At 43.9% G+C, this 20,807-nt stretch overlaps 1 long non-coding RNA gene across 5 annotated transcripts in view; it reads left to right on the top strand.

Moving 5' to 3' along the window:
* The first annotated feature begins 1,937 nt into the window (after nucleotides 1–1,937).
* The window catches only part of LOC127015312 (uncharacterized), a 58,797-nt gene continuing 39,927 nt past the window's right edge, over nucleotides 1,938–20,807 (top strand). For 4 of the 5 annotated variants that reach the window (XR_007766321.1, XR_007766322.1, XR_007766323.1 and 1 more), the window contains exon 1: nucleotides 1,938–2,067. This is a non-coding gene — a long non-coding RNA (uncharacterized LOC127015312). The other variant, XR_007766325.1, reaches the window with a different exon arrangement.

The raw sequence follows: 20,807 nt of genomic DNA, 5'->3' as shown, positions 1-20,807 counted from the left end.
GTTGCTGGTTATAGCCACAGTTGAGAGTTTGCTCAGCAATTGGCTTTGCTGCCTCTCGGCTCTTTTTATACAGCACTGCTGAGGTTCAGCGCTCATGTGGGTTATACCAGGTCAGCTTTTCATTTCTTTCTTTTTCTTTCTTTCTCTCTCTCCCTCTCTCAATTTTTTTTTTTTAATCAAAAAGATTTTTATTGGTGCTCTGGAAAAACAAACAACACACTGCTGTGAGTTTTGTAACTGAACCAATAAAAAATGAAATTCACTGATGGATTCCTTAATAGCAGCGAGTGAGCCCAGTTTCTAAATGGATTTTATATTGTGCCATTGTGTATAAACAACGTGCCATGCAATAGCCCTGTGCTGAGGGGGGCTGTGCCGAAGGGAGCACCCCGAGGATGAGGGAGCCCTTCCAGGCCTTTTGTTCCTTGTCCCAAGGGGCTCAGGTGTGCTTTTGGGTTAAATATACTGAGGAATGGAAGTTGCTGAGCCCAGGTGCCCTAAGCCTGCTTCAAAGCTTAGCGTACACAATCTGTCCCATTTGGTGTTGCCTTTAGCGGTTGCTTTCCATGCGCCCCACTTGTGTCCGCTCAAGGTACTGCTTTCAGAGCCTGAGCAATTTTTAGAAAAGCAGTTTTGAACACTTCCATTTAATGAAACAGTCCCAGAAAAAACATTCAGAGCTAGCTTTTCAATGCCATTTAGGAACCTCTAGGCAGGCGAAGGTGCCAGCTTGGACTCCTGAAAGCATTGTAGCATTTTATATTCCTCATCATTTCTTTGAGGCAAGTCCCAGAGCCCAGTGAGGACAAGGGGTGGGCTCAGGCTGACTTCAGGGGGAGAATCTGTCAGGACCTATGCAGTGACACCATCATTTTGTACTGAGCCCTGTCCTTGTCCAGAAGGTGCCCATGGGGAGCTGGAGTGCTGGGGCCCTCCTGCTTTCCCAGCAGCAGAAAAGGCAGTTCTGCCTCCTACCAGGCACCAGGACATGGAGCACGACTGTAAGTTCCTGGACATGTGTTGTCTGGCTCCAAAACAGAGAGATTTTTGTAGCCTTTGAAAACCAGTGTAAGATCTTGCTCCACAAAGTGCAGTGGAAGCTGCAGAAAGCACCGGCTGGCTGTTGGCAGGGCTGGTTTATAGGAAAATAAACAAGGATAAACACGACTGTAAGTCCGTCTGTCATTTCTGTGGTCCGAGGCTTGGCAATGTTGCCTCAGAGAGCACGACTTCGGGACTTACGTCCGTTCCCTCTTCTGGTTTTTCATCCTCTACGTGTTTCATGCTGAAAGATGCTGGCAGAGAGCTGGGGAAGGCCTGGAGCAATGTTGCCCATCCTCTCCAACTCACCTGGGGCTCAGGTGTGAAGTGGAGAGTGATGGGCAAATGGCAACATGCTGAAGATGGTGTCTTGCCCCAGATGACCTGTGTCAGATGGAGGAAAAGGGCCCTGAGGGGGGAGGGATGCTCATCTGTCATGGAGCACACTGGCTGCCAGGGAGGGGAGATGTTGGGGCTATGCTGCTGACTTGATTACTCAGTGCTTATCTACCCAAAGTTCGGGCTATTATCTGCACGGTGTTTTGCTCAGGCTTGGTCCAAAAAAAATTCATAGAACAGCTGTGGGGCTGTGAAAATTATTTTCATCTGTTTGGCTTTTAAAAATGAATTTACATCAATCTTTCCATGGTTCCCTCCCACCCACACCCTCCCCTCTCGTCTCAGCTATTCTTTCAGAGAGGCGAAGGAGGAGAACTGCTCCAGGGGAACATCCCCATCCCACTCTTTTTCTGTGTCTCGTGTCACACCCAGAAAATGCTAAATGCTTTACCAAGGTTGCTGAGGTGGGAGCTGTGCACAGGCTCTAACAGAGCGGTAACTCTCCTCTCTGGCGGAATGTTGTAGCTTTTTTTTTTTTTGGTCCTTTTTAGTTTCCCCTGTGGAGAGAGGGAAGCAGTGAACACGTTGAAGACCTCTAGCTGACACTGCAGGCAAGAAGGGACCAGGGAAGGCAGTGCTGTGGCTTCCACTTCTGTCTCCCTCATCTGCAAGGAGATCCAAAGCAGAGTATGTAATGCCCAGAGGAGCTGCTGCAACCTCTCTAACTCCTTTGACCAATTGTTTGTCAGGTCTGTTCCTCGGGGCGTTTTTTGGGGGTCCGTTCTGCCCTGGTCGGGTGATGTATGAGCTCTGTTGTGTATTACAGTCCTTCCTTTGAGTCACTGTGCAGCAGCCACTGCTCACCCTGGGGCTGCTGTGAGTATCTTTTTAAAAGAATAGTCCCTGTGGCTTTGGATTATTTCACAGCATTTATTTGTCCTTTTTTTTTAACAGCATATTTTTCTTTGTGCCCTTAAACTAGTGAAAGGAGAGCTCCTCTACCGGACTCCTGTAAAAGATGGCTGTGTGTGCATGTGTGTTTACATGTGTGTGTTGCACATAAATAATCATAGCCTGGAGAAGTACTGCTGGCTTTGGGCGAAGCCACGTTTTTGCTCATGGCATTATTGAAATTCATCTCCTGTGGACTGTAATTCCTAGAATCCTAGGGAGTGAAGAGAAAAATAGTATCAGGTGGTTTTTCTTTTTTCCTTGTTAGAATACTATTTAATCTTTGTTGTAGGGTGAGAAGGTGAAGCACCAGACCTCAAAGTAGGCTGCAATAGGATCTTGGCAAACTTCCCATGTTATAAACTCTGTCCATAGGCAACACTCGTTTTGTGCCAAGTTTGCTTAGCTAAAAATGACTGGGCCCAAGTTTCAAAAGTGGATATTTGGCAACAACTAGCACTATATTATTTTTGTCTTAGCAAGGAAATAAATCACATTGTGAATGACAAGGAAAAAAGTGTTGGGGTAGCTCCTTCTGGATAAATCGATGCGACTTCATTTCTGTGATACTGACCTCCCTTGTAAAGTGTTTTTATATCCCAAGATGAAACGTGTAAGATAACAGCCTGGTATTACTGTCACGAGGCAGTAATAGTAGCATGCTCGTATTCTTTATGCTGCCGCGCTCATTGCCCCGTTCTCTAGGATCAGTTGAAGTCCATGGAGTTGTGCCAATTTTCCTTGGCTTATCTGTCTTCCTATCTTGTTTCTCAATTAGAGGAAGTAAATGATCCTTTTGTTTTCGTCTCCCCTTTCTTTGGGAAATGTTAAAGAAGGGTTCGAATTGCAGTGGAGCTGCATCGCTGGGGAACCAGATGGCCGATGAGGGACCTGGAGGTAATTCAGGGGCTTGGAGCCGACGGTTGGCTGGATGCATGCCGGGGTTCCTAGGGGTTCATAAAATCTGGATTTCTTGCCTGCCCGCTTCACTACAGGGCTCCAGCTTTGCAGGCTCGCCGTGAGCCAGCGCACTGGAAGTGGAGGAATCAGGTTCAACTTCCTTGCTCTCCCCGCAATAGCACCTGTCTATGATATTTGGCAAGCTCCGAGAATTGTGTTCTAATATTAATTATATGTTATCTCTAGTCTGCCTTCACAAGTATTTTTAATTATTTATTAAAATAATAAATGAATAAGAGGAATAAGTGAGTAGGTGCTGGCCCTTACCACACATCACCCTCAGGTCATGCCATCTTCTAAAGCATTCAGTATAAGCCACTGTCAGAGAACCTTTCAACAGGCTTCCCCATAGCGATAGCTGAGTTAGGTGAGGTAATTGAGAAGCAGAATAAATTAGCTCCAAGTTTCCGTGGCGAGATTGCTCCCAGTACCAGAACTAGGCTGTCTGAAAGGAACTGGTGTGCGCCGTTGCTGCGTACACTCACATTGCTGAACAAGGCGCTTGCAGTTGTGGTTTCTCCTTATTCGTAATAATGAATGATGTTCCCAGCATGCCAACGTATTTTGGTGAATGCCAGGAGCTTTCCCACTGCCTTGAGTGGGAGTTTACTCTCGATGTACTGAAAAGGATACGAAGGCCAAGACTTTCTGTGACTGGAGATGCGGGTACTTTAATTTTAAGGCACCAAAAATCCAGATCTTTAAAGGAGGCACAACCTGGGGGAGGGAAGGCAGTTGTTCAAGTCTTGTTAAAACCTCATCCTGCTGTAGGGTCTCAAGTCTGGCATTCAAAATCATTAGCACTCTTTAAATTTGGCCTAAGAATCCCTATGAAAAGTTACAGCACGTGCTGAGTAACTACTTTTCACAATGTAATAACTTGGCCCTTTCAAAGGGTAGGTTTTAGAAGCACATATTACCGACTAAAGGCTTGCCAAATTTCTTTTTTCCTTTCCAAACTCCAAGTAGTGATTCATGGAGACTCATCAATTTTGTTTCTAATAAGGTGCTGTTCTCCTGTTCATGAAACTAAGGGGAAAGAGAGTGACATTTTGAAGAAATGTGTTTTGTCTAGGAGCTGAGGCATCCAAAGCAACACACGAAAAGCATTCTGAGATTAAAAAAACCTACACGGTGTTATGTTAAAAATTGTATTTTAATGGGAATTTAGCATTTGCAGAAGTTTCAGGTTGATTGCACTGAGGTCTAACGTGCTCTGTTTGCAAGAAAGTAAATCAACTAGCTATTTGCTAACACACGTGTACCTTGTGTGTGTACACATCACGCTCATCTGAATGACACTAATGGTGGGCTGGGCCCACTGATGTGAGTCAGTGAATTCATTCATGGTTTACTCGTTAGTAAAGAGTTATTGATTAATAAAATCACTGCCACTTCTGACAGACCAAGGACATGCCCACCCTGAATGAGGATGGCAGCATCGGGCCCCTGGTGCCAATTCCTAGCAGCACCCACCTTATGGGATGTTTCTCAGAGCAATCAAGTGCTGGAGCATTACGTCTGCATGGATCAGATCTCTCTGTTCACCAAGGCTGTGTTTTGTGCTCAAAAACAAAGTCCAGAAACATGAGGAGCACAAAACCCAGGGAGGTTAAACACGAGGAAGGTTCAAAAATCCCTTTAGTTCCTATGTGAACCAGCCGTGGCTGCTACGAAGAGAGACTCTTCTCTCTTCCAGTCCCTTTTCCGATTGCTCTAAGAGCGATTACTTGAGATAAGAGTTCAGCTCATCATCTCCTCCTCATTCCTTTCAAGGCGCTGTTGACAAAACCTGACCCGGACCTGTGCAGCTTGCTCCTCTCTTCTCCAGAGTCTGAAAAAAGCCAAGTCTACCTCGTTAGTGATCTTTTTTTTTAAGTCTGTGACCAGCCGGGCAGTTTACTTCAGGGTATGATCAGATTCCAAGCCACAGTGTGAAAATGTCAAAGGTCCCTGGAAAATATGTAATTACATTTCAGATTTGGAGGAAACAATTAATGAAATGGAATTTCTTGGCCCTTCACTCTGTCGGATGATATGTAGTAGCTTGCCTGTGAGCCGAAGCCTGAGTACACTTATGGCACAGAAAAGTTTTTATCATTTTAAAACGTAATTATATAGGCTGTAATTAAGCTATATACAAAATGTCTGGTTCTTTGAAGTATATTAATTTTGGGGAAGTTCTCAAGCACCCAGTAGCTGCAGAACAATCATGAAAGAAGACAAGGCTTGAATAATGATGACAGTTGCAAGCCACAAATAATAGGAACAACCTTTCCAAAACAAAGGGTTTCACATTTTCCAAAAGTATGAGCATTATTATTTGTGTGTATTTGCAATTTGTACATGCCTTGGAGGGACTAACCTCAACTATAGTGCTTGAAATAATTGTGGGATGACATAAATGGGCACTTCTCTATTGAGGCAATCGCTTTTCTCGCAGCATGCCAGTTTTTGTTTACTATTCAGCAAACCGAAAAAAAAAATCTGTCTAAGTCTAAAATAACAACCAGAACAGGGTATAGGGCATAAATGAATTTGTTTTTTTTTAAAAAAAAGGGGTGGGGGGCTTATGTGGATGTTTCTTGCGTGTATTTCTATATTCCTTGCAATGATTGAGTGGTTCGGGAGGGGGGCTGCCTGATGCTGTTTTTCTGTACTGTACCTAGCAAGAGCAATGTTCCTGCAAGTAACAGAAATATATCTAATGAATTTACCATTGGAAACAAAAATACCTTCTCATTTGTTTCAGCCTTTACTATGTGGTCTCTATTTTAATAATAGGTTCCCCCCAAACACTTTCAGGCTTAGGTCTATATGCAGTTGGAGATGAAGGATTTTATTTCTTCATTTAAAGGGCTGCTGTGAGCTTTAAAATAAACACAATGGTCCCTGGAAATTTTAACTATTTCATGTTCTCTTGACTTGTTGCTGTGGTGCATCTGGTGGGCCACCATGTGTGACCCAGAGTCAGGATTTCAGTATTTTCAATTTTCTCTATCACCTGCTGCACTCGGGTGCTAGCGCCCATCTGAGCACATCTTCCTTTTTCCAGACGGGTTGACAACAGTGAAATTTAAGCCCCTATCACTAAGTGGGGAGCAGAGGGGAAAGCCCTGCCTCTCTGAATGAGGAAGCTGTGCTGCAGGCAGACATTCATTTTGCAAATAGCTGTGCTGGTTGGGACACAGCTTCCCACTCCAGCTGTTTATTCCCACTCACTGCTGGAGGTTTGCAGTCCCATCAGTCTCCTAGCAGAAGAAATGAGTTGTGCTTTTCCTATGCTGCTTCAGGCAAAATCCCCGAGCTTAACTTGCGTGGCAAACAAAGATGGTTTGTGGGCCCTTGAATGCCTCTCCCCGTGTGAAGAGGCTTCCCGAGAGTGCCCAGGATCCTTCCAGGGATTCAGTTTCCCGTCACCAATACTCGTTGTGAAGCCTTCTCTTTACCTGCTTCTCTCCAGAAAGGCTGGCTCAAAATAACTTGTTTTCATTTGACTTCCTCGGAAACTACTGGAAAAGTTTTGTTTAGCTGTGGGCTTTATAAATAGTTCCCACTGTAAAATCAAAAGCAAGATTTTTAGTCAAATGGGAGTCTCCTTAAAACTGAACCCAGGTATGGAGTGAGGAATCATTCCTCTTCCCTTCTGTCTGTGGGAACCATAGCTTTTCTGCTTGCTCACAGCAACAGGAAAGTTAATGGACTATTCCTGGCTTTCTTAGCCACATTTCCTAAAGGCAAGTTATAGCCTGGGAAATTGGCTGTCAAGCCAATAAAATCATGTGGTTGCATTATACCTTTTTGCATTTACACAGGCTTAGAAACAGAGATAAGCCTGGTGAAGTGGAAAACTCTCTACTTCAGAAACAGCCATTTATGTTTCTTATTTTTCTTTCTTACTTTCCTTTCTAAGGGAATTCTGGGGCCTGCCTTGACGGAGTAAAGGCAAAATACTACCCAGAACTTTGACTTTAAACTAGAAGGGTGAGATCTTGGGGATGCTCATGTAAACTCAGGTCATTTCCTTAATATGCACACCTCCAAAGAGGAAAAATGTTCTCAAAGCAGGAACTTAAATAATCGCTTCATCCAAAAGTGCCCATTAGATGTACTTCCATGGATTTCAAGGTCCGTGTATGTTAACTTTATTAAAACAAGCAAGTCCACAGTACCACACTGGAGGTTTATTGTACATTAAGAGTCACATCGGGGCAGCTGTCTGCATGCGATCCAAGTAGGAATGCACTTTATGTTTCCAATTACAGACAATGAGCAATTAATGCGCTGAAATGGAATGAAAGGGAGGGACTATTTACAAAACCCCTGCTTCTTTCTCTCCCCATAACCCATAAATCACTTTTTAAAAATTGAGGAACAATTCAAAAATTGCTCAGAAGCCGGAGGAAATTAATAATAAAGGGTCTGTGCGCATTGCAACAAACCTTTCGTTTTCATGGCAGCAAGCAGGAATTCACAGACCTGGGTACATGTCCACCAGCGGCATCCCGCGGTGTGTCTCTTGGTCTGTAGCAAATAATCCAGACTTCTAGATGAGTGTATAAAAATGTAAACCTTTTTAGCTCTCCTCCTAATTGGATTTATGTAAGTTTGGTTTCAGTGGAGGAGGCTTTGAAAGGGACAAATAGAAGGCAAGCACTCTTTTTTTTTTTTTTTTTTTTTTTTTTTTAATTGCCTCCAGTACATTGTTACTTCCAGAGGTAAAAACCAAGCTTAAAGTCTCGCTGTGCCAGGAATGTCTAAATACACAGTTAAAGCAGCGGTGCTGTGGTAGCCTGGACTGTCTATGGACATAAGGCAGACAAGGCTCGCAGGTACAGGTAATCTTGTTTGTTAGGTCAACTTGTACAGCTGGAACAGCTTTTGGGTACACAGACCTACGTAGAAAAGGCTTGTGTGCCTGAAAATGTGATTATTTTTTCCAGCCGTTCTAACTTGTCTAATTAAGGTTTGTGGGGAGAGTTAGCTTCTTTCTCTGGCAAACAGAAAGTAGAAGTAAATAATACATTTTAAAACACTAGGAAATATCTAGCTGGACAATCTGTATTTCTGGCCTACAGAATTTCACTAGGCGTTGGAGCACAAGCCTTGTAACGGTGTGTTTGACTACGGAGCGCTGTCCAGAAAACCCCTCCTTGGTCTTGTTTCAGGAGACGTGAATTTACCAACCTGTGGCAGTGAATCCTGGGCCGTTGGCTACTTGCTGTCATTGCTAAATACCCTTGTCTTCATCTGAACAGGTCTGGTCTCGCCTCTGCCCGCTGCCTCTCGCTCATCCCATTGATGAGGATTAGTATAATGACATATAACAACTTAGGAACTGAGCCTATGAAAACTTATCATGGACTGTGTGTTGATTTTTTGTGAAGGAAATAGATGATGGCTTTTAACCTGCTTTCTTATTTTTTTCCATTGTGTTTCTTGTCATTTTTATTGAATGGCATGAACTTATGTGACTGCAGATACCTGACCTGAACTTGGAGCTGATCTTCATCAAAATTTTTATCAGTGGTTAGGAAGAAGAAACTATTTCTAATGGCTTTACAGCAGATTAATTCAGGGATTTTTGTAAAGGCTTGAAGGACAGGGCTAGGTTGCTAACTCCACCAAGTAGAAGGCTTGGAAGTGGGTTTTTTGCGAGACGGCAGCTTGTGTGCAGGACAAAGGGATTCTTGGCGTGCAGAAACCTAGTATTGGATCCATCCCTAGTGATCTCAGAGCTGGAAGGGAACAAGCAGAGAGCACAAGTTCATAGCGACTGTCCAAGTTGGTTGAGTTTTTTTCAAAGTAAATGTGTTGTGGTTGGAAAATGCTGATGTGTCAAATCTGAAACCTCTTACAAGAAAGGGTCAGTTTCAGTCAATTTTTCATCTGAAGAAAAAGCAAGGTAGCAAAGCTCAAAATTGTCAAACCAAATATTTTTGGCGTTTTTCAGATAAATGTTATGGCTTTCCCATCTAAAACAATATGTTGTATAGAAACATATTCTAATTGTAGTAAAAATATTGGAAAACGGTTGTGTCCAAATCCTAATGAAACATTACAGAAATGAAATATTTCAGTTATTCTAAATTATTTTTTAAATTTTCACAGCACACAAAATTGCCAAGGTTTTCATCAGAACTCGCGATGGGAAATATTTTCAATGCATTAAACATTAGATGTTTGGTGAAAACTGATTCTGAGCATGTTCAAAGTCGTCTTGCAACATTACTTGTTTCAATCCAACAGTACAATGTTAGCTTGAGGTCAGCAATGTCAGAAGCTTCTGACTTCTGGACTTTCTGCTTTGAGCATGCTCTGGCAGCAGGGAAAATCTTTGTCCCATTCTAGCAGGGTAGGTCTTCTCTGGCTTAAGCCTGCTGTCCTTGCAGGCACAGCACTTCACGGGCCCATTTCTGATGCCAGGTAGGAAGAGGTGTAGATCATTCTCTGAAGGGAAAGGAGCTGCAAGCAGGAGCCATGAGGGCCACAACCTGCTTTGCCTTTTGTTCCTTTCCTGCTCTGTAGACACCGAAGCTGTTGACTTGCGGCACATGGTTGTCATCCAAGCTGCCAGTGAACATCCTCAGTGTCCTAACCCAGAAGCAGATTTTTTTCCCAGTGGCTAATGTCATTCATGCAAGGAAGAAACATTAGAGAAACGCACAGGCTTGAAGCAGTCCACTTGGCTGACGGCGGAGAGCTGAAGTCAGCCAGGGAGAGGAAGAGGCACCAGATGGTCTCAGGGACCACATCCCACTGCAGCGCGGAGCTGGGAGGAGAGGAGAACCACCCTGTCCAGTCATCGGCATGGGGGGAGACCTGTCACTCACGACAGCAGTTTGCCCTCCAATAGATATTTTAGCAAGTGGGAGAGAAGTGGGATATAGCTGGAAAGGCAGGCTCCTCTCTGTTGTACTTTTGTACCTGGCCAGGTGGGACAGGTGAGCCTTGTCCCCAGCAGGAACTGTCTGGGCTCGGCCTGCTAAGCCAAGCTTTGACCTTGGTAATGCACCCAAAACTCAGCTTTGGGAGTTGTTCTTTGCAGTTTCTTTTTTTCCAAGTCTAGGTCATCAGAAACGGGATGGTTTTGTTCCACTGATAACCTGGTAAATCCAACAGCTCTTCACTCTGAACTGAAAAAGTAAAGGTTAAGTAAAAGGGTTGGAGGGGGGAGTGCGTTTGGGTTTTGTTTGCTTGCTTTTATAATGCCAAATTTAGCTAGGACAGACACTTAGTGGTCGTCTTAAGGGAAAATGGTCTGTTAAAGTATCTCAGGAACATTGTTTCACTATAATCAGTTACACAAGTTTAATAGCTAGAAATGGTTTCAATATTACATTTTTTATTTAAATAATAAAACCATATGTTAGTGGGATAGCATCATAAGGAGATAATTTGGCGCAGGGAACTGTTACTTTGTTTTGGAATTAGATTAAGTCATAAATAAATACTACTTTGTCTTTAAGTTAGAAAATCGTTCCCATCCAAACAGCCTCTTAAGACATTTTCCACCTGTTAAAGGACGTGTAGTATTGGGAGTCTTTCATAACAGTGGAAACTGGCTCAAACTTTCAACTGGTTTGCAAAAAATAAACCAGTGTTGATTTACGAGTTGAACTACGACAGGGAACATGTAAGCAAATAAAAACAATGAACTGAGAAAAAAGCAAATATACTGTTGATTTGGCACCGCATGAATCATACAGGCAAATCTGAGAGGAATAGGAGGAACGAGCTTCAGAGTGATGGATTGGGAAAGGGGATCTGATCCCTGGGTAATGAAATGTGAGGGGGTCTTGCCTTATGCTATTGACCTAGAGGTAGCCTGGAGGAAAGTGATTCCTTCTGACTATACAGTGTTAGTTAAAACAATCCCCTGGGCTCAAATATCAGCTATTAAAATAAATTCAGGAGACAGAGGAAGCGATGTTTATAAGTTGGAAGTTTGAGCTGCTTTTTAAACAATTGTGGATCTACAGATTCTGAACTGGAAACGTGATATGGCGGGAAGAGGGCAAGAGGAAATGACAAGAGGGTAAACTGGGGGTGAGGTGGTAAAGAGCATGGAATTGGGAGGAAAAGCAGTCTTTTTGGGGGTGGAGGGAAGAGGCATTCTTGCAGGGCTGAGCAGAGAAACTCCCTACGCATATGCTTGCTTCACCTTCTCCGTTCAAAGTGCCATGGCTGTATATGAGGACACCACAAAAACTCAGACATCCCAAAGATAACAAGGGCTTACAGTACATCTGGGTGTGTTTGGATTTTTCAACCATAATTATAAGAGCTGGTCACTATTTTCCAACAGAACATTTTTCCTCCAGAAATGATTTTCATTGAAACTGAGGTCTTCCATGGAAAAATGGATGCGGCTTAGTTCTGGGGGGAATAAAAATTGAACTATTTATTTAATCACTAATAAAAACAAGGATGTTAACATCATAATAGAAACCTTTCAATTTAATTGCAGCAGCAGCAGCAACACCACCACCAAAAGAAATCTTTAACAACAAAAGAAATCTTTTAGTTGACCACCGACCAATTTTGGTTTTGGAACAAGAGCATTTTTTATAATAGTGGCATTTCCCTTAAGTGATCACTTCAGTTTCTGCACTACTCCAAAGCATTTTTGGAAAACTGAAACTCTAATTTGGGTAGCAGCATGACCCAAGCATTACGGCGATGCACTTGAAATGGCTTCGCCTCTCCTCTCTGGCATTACCCTGTGATGTGATATTCAAACAAGTTGCTTTTCCTGCTGTACCTATTTATTCTAGCCTGGAAGTTGATTAAAACGGAGGATCTCTCTTCTGCTGAGTGAGTAGTGTTATGCAGTACTGATCTTGTTTTGGTTTCTAACTACTATATATATTTAATTCTGTTACATGTATTATAAAAACATAAGTAGGAAATGTTATTAGTAGGTTTAGTCTGCTTACAGTTATTGTCTTGCTTCTCTAGCAGGTGGATTGGATTGTTGTTCAAAATAATACAGTGAGCCTCAGTGTCAGAGCTTTCTTTTTCTTCTCCTCTTCATGCTAGAGGTGTCCCGTGGCTTTTCCAAATGACCTTTCACCATTTAAGATCTTGCTCGTGTCTGATAATGACACACAAGCAAATCCCCATCTGTTCACATGCACATCCCTATCGTATCTTTTCTTGTATTTAATATTTCCACACGGTTGCTCCAGTAGGAGAGTCTCATGCTGAGACTCGCCTCATCTATTCCTCTGCAATTTATGAGCAGGATTGGTGCCTGGAATTTCCCGAAGCGCCGGGTGAAAGACAGGCTCAGAGACCCTTGTATACAATTCTGAAAAAAATGTGAAAGGCAATGAAATCTGAGCTCAGGCTTTCAGAGAAAACTTGACAAGTCAATTGCCCTGTTAGGAGTTGACAACGGTGACCCTGATAGTAGAAATGATCAGTTTCCTCTGGTTTAACTTATCACCGCAGTATTCTGAGTAGCTGCTCAGTAGCACAATCTTCAGATACTGATATAGCGTCAATCCCAAATGGGATGTTTTGTGAAGGGAAAGTTTACAGTCCTCAAAAAAAAAACAAACCCCACCACAAAAAAAAGGCCCCAGGAATGCACAACATGTTTATTGTTCAGAGCTGAATCTGATATATGTGAAGCCTCGTGTTTTAAAATTCTTTACACAATATTAGATGCTTGTCTGTGTTGTTGTGCTCTCTTCTTAGGCATTTCAAATAATTTCATTCTAGATATGTAGAGAGCAATGTTCTCAGTCATTCCGAATTAAAGGTGAACAAAAAAATCCTTACAGAGTATGTCTGGGGAAGAACACTCAAATAAAAGAACTTGGATTTGCTTCAGTAGCGTACACAGGCTACTCTTTTCATTTCAAAAACACTGACAGGAAAGATGTTTAGTTTTGGGGGCCTGTTCATGAAGCTCAAACTTTGTGACAGTATTTTCACAAATGCCACCAGAAGTACTTTTGCAGTCGTGCTGCATTCTCAAGATCCCAGGGAGAACCATCAGGAGAGAGAGAGAAAAAAGGGAAAAAAGCAAATTTATAAAAATGTACTTGAAACATTTTCCTCTTATTTTTTTTTTAATCAGAAAGCAGATAAATCAGATACCAATGCAAAATTTTAAATTAGAAATTTGTTTTTTGTCTGGTGCATCTCCCGCATCTTTCCTGAGTTGCGGAGCCAGGGGACTGGTGCTCAAGCTCAGTTTGGGTACCACTTCATGTTGCTAATCCAGAACGTATTTCATGGGTGAGAAGCTGAGGCGCAAGGATGTCAGAAGGGCAGAGTGATTTAGAAGTCTGCTTTATGCTCTTAAATTAGGAGCCTATGCTCCCTATACGGTTGGTGAGTGCACCACTACTGGAAGTGCTCTGAATCACCCCAGCCTAGCTCACTCCACTGGCTATAATGGAAGCCTGAGCTCTTGATATAGGCATTGAAATTAGATGTTTTGAGTTAGATGGGTGAATACCCACCCCGGTGCGGTGCGTCCAGATTTATACAGGAAGTCTGTGGCAGAGGCAAGAATTGAACCCAGCTTTCCTGTGACCATCTTTTTATTCCCAAGCTTCCAGTTAAACTGTAATCCATCTTGAACCACTTACTGGAAATAGTTCCCTAAAAATAAATTGAAAGTCTAAGTGATCAGGAAGTTTACCTAAACTTCAGAGGCAGGTTAATATGAGAGCGCTTTGTACTGACTCATTGGACTGGCCTTTCTTGCGGAGTGCAGAGCATTACGGGTGCTCACCGCTCCTCCGCGAGATTACTTCATTAGTCTGCTCCCAGAGATCAATCGTTCCTGTGAGATACGTCCTTTGAAATCTCACTCATCTGGCCTCATGAAAAACAGGCATCGGTGAGATTTGGGCAAATGCTTAAAAAAAGAGAAATAGAGGGTCTCAGATGAGAGAGGGCCACTTTGCATAAAGTACTGAAAAGCATCTTATCTGAAATACATTGCAAACTTAGATTTAGTTCTTCAGCAGCTGTAGGAAGAGATGTTCACAGCTCATGCGCGGCAGCTGATGGGAGCAGTCTCCCTATAGCCAGCAGGAGGGTGATGTTTCTCGCCGAGCCCTTGTGACCAGAAGGGAGGTTTGCAGCCTGTCTTGGTGTTCCTCTGACAGGGCTGAGTGGGGACCAGTTTCCAAGGCAGCTTTTCATGCCAATGGTGTTACCCGTAAGTGACTTTGGAATAGGTTTGCTGGGAGAAATCAGCCCGTATCAAAGGTCTAACAAATTTGAGAAGTAATTTGGCCTCTTACAGTTGAGCTGTTTTACTCCTGAGCACAGTATGTGTGCTACTAACAGAGACAAGACTGTTAAATAAGGTGACAGGACAAAAGTTAGCTGACATAATTAAACTGCTATAATTTTTACAGGTCGTATTTTATTTATTTATTTTTAAACTCAGCTTGGCATAGATTCAGAGCAAATGCAGGGAGGTGTGCATTAGCAGCAGAACAACCTGGTCCGATGTGGAAGGTGCTGGGGTTGCAAATGTGCTGCCGCCGCTAGTCCCAAGCTCTGGTCAAGTGGTCTCAGGTCTCCCGTGAAGCCATGGCATGAGCCTGCGGCAGCCCCTGGGACTGATGCTCGTGGTGGGGGTTTCAATTAGGGGTTTGGGTGCAAAGATTCCCTGTGGTCCAGGAGAAATCCTGATGGCTGTTAGTGGTCTGTCAGTTGTAATATAATATGTGGAAATCACGGATCTGTGCCGTGTTGTTTGCTGGGTGACGTCAGGACGTGATTCCTGCTGGGGCCACTGATGGGAGTGTAGAAAGTGAGAGCTGCAGAACTGGCTTCAGGCAAAGAGCGTTACAGGTCATCCGCCTTCGCAGAAAGGCTCTGTGATTTTCGAGTTTTGCCCTCGTTTAGGTGACAATATTATTGTAATACATATTTTGTTTCAAAATTATACATGTATATAGAAATATGTTTGTGTGCATGTGTGTGGGTACGATATATTAAGATTATTGAACATAGAAATATATGAAATTTTAAATTGTAGTGAGGACACTAATTTCATTGCATTTTGTGGTTTCTGTCTGAATCGCAGATTTCAGCTAGACAAGGGGGAAAATGGTCACTTGTGCTTCATCCACAAGCAGAGCTGTCCTTTTTAAAGAGAAAATTCTTAAACCAACTCTATCCGGTCTGAGTATATAAAGTCAGACATTGCCTAAAACTGGTCGGAAAACAATGAAAGGGTTTTTTTCACCCTAATGTACGTAAAATCTCCATGGGAATGTTTACATTAGACAAGTGCCTGCCAGCTTTACAAGGACAGCTAGATCCTGTTGGGGACCTTGTATACTACTGAACCTATAGACTGAGATAAGTTCTCATCAAAGTATGGTGCAGAGCCTGTTTCCTAGGTATAGGAAGGAAAGTGGCCTTGTTTTCAGGGATGCTATATATCAGTGTCCAAGGGAGATCTAGAAACCGGGGCACGAAGGTGAGGTTTTTGCAGTTTATTCGACACTGCACAATGAACCCATTCTGACAAAATACAAGCCCCACTAAAGGTAGCGTAAAACCTACCTGAGCTGGAAACCTCTAAATCGGGACCAAAAAAATGCCATTCCCTGTGTTTCCTCCATGGAGAGATGTTGTAGATTATTTATTTCCTACTCTTCTCCTCCAGGGAGCATGTGGAGAGCTGTGGCTGAGCTCCCCAAGGGCAGCTGCAGCCAGCACCCTCCTTCCCACTGCCTGTGGGAACGAGACTTTCTGGTCGGCAGCATCTGGCCATATTTCCCTCTATATCAAGTCTGCTACTACCTGCTTCTAGAAAATGGAGAGACGTGTTAATATTGCCCGGTGTTTCACTACCACTCTGTTTTGGCCACACCTTCGTGGCAGGATTGCAACATATAGATGTCCAAAAGGCAGTAAACAGGCTTCGTTATCGCTGGGGCATGTGTATGTAGGTATGCGTATAAAGGAGTACGCAACGTTGCGCTGTTCTGCTTGCAGCGTGTCTGTGTTTCTAATCAAAGGCAACGGTCCACTTGGAGAATATCGCCTTTTACCCGGCGAGCAATGGCATGGGTCAGGACTGAAGGAAAAGTCTGTGTGTGAGAGAGAAAGCTGGAGATGTGGGGTCAGTGGAAGAACAAAACAGATAGAAAAGGAACGAGGGCAGTGATGTTTAACTTGGGCGATGGGAGTAACTCTCCAGAGACAACATCCTTTTTCTAATCTTAGACTTCCTTGGGAGATATATATGTCTGTGTGTCTGTATGTATAGGTATATGCACAAAAGCACACTCACATAAAAAAGAAAAAGCACCCACAGTGCTTACTAACCCCTCTGCTGAGGGCTGCACACAGCTCTCTTCTAAGGTTTAAACCTGCTCATGATAAATGTGCTGTTATTCTGGCTGCAGATTTTTATTTCTGGGGATATCAATTGAATTCTTATTATGAAAGCAGAAAATTGGAGTTACATCTGGTGACTGACGCATGTGACAGTATCACTGCGAGGAATTCCAGTTTCCTGAAGCTTTTCAATTAACTCAGTGCACTTTTCCTCAGGTGCTACGCGCTCGGTTTTTCAGCGTGCGCCTGCTTCCAAGTTGTAAATCAACGAGTAGGTTATTGTACTTTCGTAGGAGCTCTTGTGCCTGTAAAATGAAACAGCAAATAATAAACCCCAAGGAGATTTATATAGCCTGAGTTGATGAAACAATTACTTTCTCATTCCTAGGCTCGCTCAGAAAGGTGGGTTAAAAATAACTGAAAATTTACAAGAGCCTAAAACTGAATCTGAAAAGTACAACCTCAGCAACTTATTGGCCTCGGCCTAGCGAGTGCCAGATTTACTGTTTGCAATTTCTTCAACTTGTTCGGTCATTTTTTTATTTTTTATTTTTTTTTCAACTGCCCCCTCCCCAAGTTGATGACAAGCCTTGGCAAAAACATCTGTGCAAATAAAGCCAGGGGAAAGAGTGAAGGAACCTGGCAAAGAGCCCCCTGTGTCTGTTATGGCAAAAATGTTTGATAAAAGCATCCTTTCGCCCAAGAGCCTGAAGTCTCCAGGGGTCACATCTCATGTGGCAGATGAAGAGCCTGCTTGGGTTATGGGCACCAGGGACCTTGGCTGGGCTCCCCTGTCTCCTCACCATGGATAGCTTCAGCAAGGGGCTGAGAAACCTCCACTGTGCTTTCAGAGGTCAATGAGGAGCCTGAACCTAGGCAGGCTGGTAACATCTCCACCGGGGCTCCAGTCCCTGCACCCAGCACTGTTGTTAATGGCTTGTGCGTGGTGACTTTTTTCATGCTAAATACCTGCGCAGTGATGGGAGCAGAGACTGGACCTGGTCTCCACAGAGCTGTCGCCATCTGAGCCTGACCCATGGAGCCCTACTGCGGGTGAGGACCTGGCATGAAGGGTACGTGTAAGGCTTTACGTGGCAGGGGCCTAATGCTCTGACAACAGGGAGCATACAGCAGTGAGCTGAACGGATGCCAGGGCATCAGCAAAATGCTTGCGATCAGCATGTCTAGGATCAGGGCAGAGAGAGACGAGCAGTGATTTAGGAGTGATGGGAGGTCTAACCTCATTGCTCCAAAGGACGCGTGGTGTTTTTATCCCTACCTGATACAACAGCTTGATAAATGCTCTGCTGACAGCGTCGGGATTAAGCTGACAGCACTTTCCATTCAAGACACACGGGGAGGTCCCACGTTCAGCTGCAGCTGAAGCACTTGGGGTCAGAAAGCAACAGGTCAGTGGCCATATCCCTCTATCCCCATTGATGATGGCAAAGCCCTGAAATATACTGTATTGCCCCTGCTTTTTGCTCTGCTGGTACTTAGTGAATAAACCCAGTAGCCTTTCCTCTTGCACAACTGAGATGCCTTTATGTCCTGGCTGTCCTCTTCCTCTGTTCAAGCTTCCCGAGTGCCTGAGAACGAGTTTGTCCTCTTCGTGAGTCCTTCGTGACTCACTGCCGAGCCGAGGGCACGCCAGGTCCCCACACACCTGGGGACAAGCAAAGGCCGTCGCCTCTGTGTGACCCCCATACTTGACCACAGCAGTGCAGACCCCTTGGAAGCCACCTCACTCTCTGCTTCCTATTGAGACTTCCTAAGGAAACGGTGACGTGCTCCAAAGCTCCCCTTCAGGGAACAGCTCGGGGTTTTACAGCCTTTAAACAATGCTTTTTTCATACTCTTCCTCTTCTCCTGGAACATAGGCAGGTGAGTAACACGTTCCAGATTGACGCAGCGAATCATGCCCCTTTGGCTCTGCATCACACTGTGTCCCATCTTGTACCTTTGATCCTAGCAGGACCATGATGGCCAGCCAGGACACTGGCACCTCCCTGTCAAAGGCTACTGGTGAAAAAAGCTTTAGTCTACATTTTCCTGTACAGCTTTTGTAGAGTTCATTCCAAAGGTAGGGGGGAAATGAAGAGATTTGTTTGTTTTCCAGCTGCAGAGATACTTTTGTCAAAAATCAGGAAGAACAAAAGAACGTAAAAGTGGGCTGTTAGATGGGGGTAGGAGACTTTGGTCCTTCGAATGGAAAGTTCTTTTTTCCCCCAAAAAAACAAAATCTCTACAAATGTGTTTGGTTTTTTGAAAAGACTTTCTTTTTTTAACAGAGAACAGCATCAACACGTTGCTTTCAGCCGGCCCTGTGACTTCCCTGGTGTCGCGCTCCTCTCCCCGAAGAGGTTTGGCCCTCCCCAACCAGAGAATGTTCCCCAGCTATTGTCAGGCCGCATCTATCAGTGCCACAAATCTTCAAATTAAAAATGGTGGCTAAAATAAATAATGATATGCATTTTAATGGGCCAATTACCCTCTGAAGGTTTGCATGTGATTCTTATTTTCTACATTATATAAAAGCTAAGGGTGGGATTTTCAAAACCACTCAGTGCTGGCCTAATTCCGCTCCCATTGAAGTCAATGGGGCTTTCTTACCCTCGACTGTAATAGGAGCAGACTTAAGCCAGCGCTGAGTGCTTATGAAAACCACATCCTAACTATGCTCCCAGACCTCACCCATATTTCTGCTTTCATGGCATGAAATTTGTTTTCATCATATTACATGTGCTGGAATGCTGATGTATAAGAGAAGCTACTAGGGATTGAGTTCAATATTAATTCTGACCGGGCTTGGCTTTGTGGGTTACAGCTAAAGCGTTCCTGTAAGTGCAGCATAGAGGCTCATCACACAAATAACGTCAGCGGTGTCAGGACAAGTCAGAGCTGGGCCAGGCCCTGACTTGTCCCAGGTGCTCAGGGTTTAGGGAAGGCACAGGAAGCACCTTGTCCTCCAGGCACACACCTCTTGCCTGGACCAGACTCCTCCACCAGCTGTCTTGGTACCTGTGTCCTTGCTCCTGGAGGAGGCAAGTCTGCTGGGAGCGTTTCCAGGAGGACTTATGTCTAAACCAGCATATGGTGCTGTTCTCATAGAAGTCAGTGTCCCAAATCCGCTTTCTTGAGCCAAGGTCCTCAGCTGTGGGTCCCTGGAGCTCTGTCGGCTCGGGGCAGGACCGGCCTTCTGAGAACAATGCTGGGAAACAACTTGTGTGGGAGTTTTTCAGATACTTGGACTTTCCACACAATACCATTTGGATAGAAGGTATCTCTTTAATTCAGAAATGCCAATTCTTCATAGAGAAGTGCCAGATTGCTACTCTTTGCGAGCTTGGTCAATTTTTTTCTTTTTGGTATTTTTTGTTTTTCCCACTTTCTCTTTTTTTTATTTGATGTGTGTGAAGAGGTTGTTTGCAGTTGCTATAGAAGTTCTACTTTGATTCTCAGATACTTGATAAAAAGTTGACCTCTATTCTTTTATGGAAAAAAAACCAAACCCCAACAACAAAACAGTTCCCTAATCTTACTCCCCTTAATGTCACTATAGCACATCGCCCGTCAGGCATGCTGGCAAAATCCTGTATTTTCTGCTTGAGTTAATTTGGAAGCGACTATGGAGGGGGGAGGTGGCTGTGCCAGGTGACTTGCTCGTGCTCAGCAGCAGATGGGATGGTGATGGATCCCATCCCAGTGACCTCCGCCATCTCGGGATTTTGTCGGGAACCTGGTAGAGTCTGAAATGACTCCACCAGTGAAAACTCAGCATAGGGAAGAGCTCCCACCCCAGTCTCCATATCCCAGAGATGAAACCAACTGGAAAGAGCTATAATCTCTTTCCCTGTAGCCAAGAAAGTACTTTTGTGTTCTCTGCACAAGCTGGACTGAACTTGGCCCACGGATAATTGTTGCTGTTGATCCAAATCTCCCAAAAGGCTGGTGTATGTTCTTGCTAATAAATGTCCCACAAATGTTTTGAATTTCTGGACTCATTAGGGCTTAGGGAGGCTATTTGTCAGGACCAAAGATGTCTTCTACAATAAACCAGCAGCTGTCTGCAAAGGGTGAGGAGACATTTGTTGCTGTGAGCTGAGTCTGCTGTCAGCAACCAGGCCCCTGACCAGCCCTAGTAAATGTTTTATTGATTTAATATTAAATTAACTGCCTGGGCATAA

Source organism: Gymnogyps californianus, chromosome 3, assembly GCF_018139145.2.
Source record: "Gymnogyps californianus isolate 813 chromosome 3, ASM1813914v2, whole genome shotgun sequence".
In the NCBI taxonomy this organism is placed as follows: domain Eukaryota; kingdom Metazoa; phylum Chordata; class Aves; order Accipitriformes; family Cathartidae; genus Gymnogyps; species Gymnogyps californianus.
This window is presented reverse-complemented; position numbering and strand designations above follow the sequence as displayed.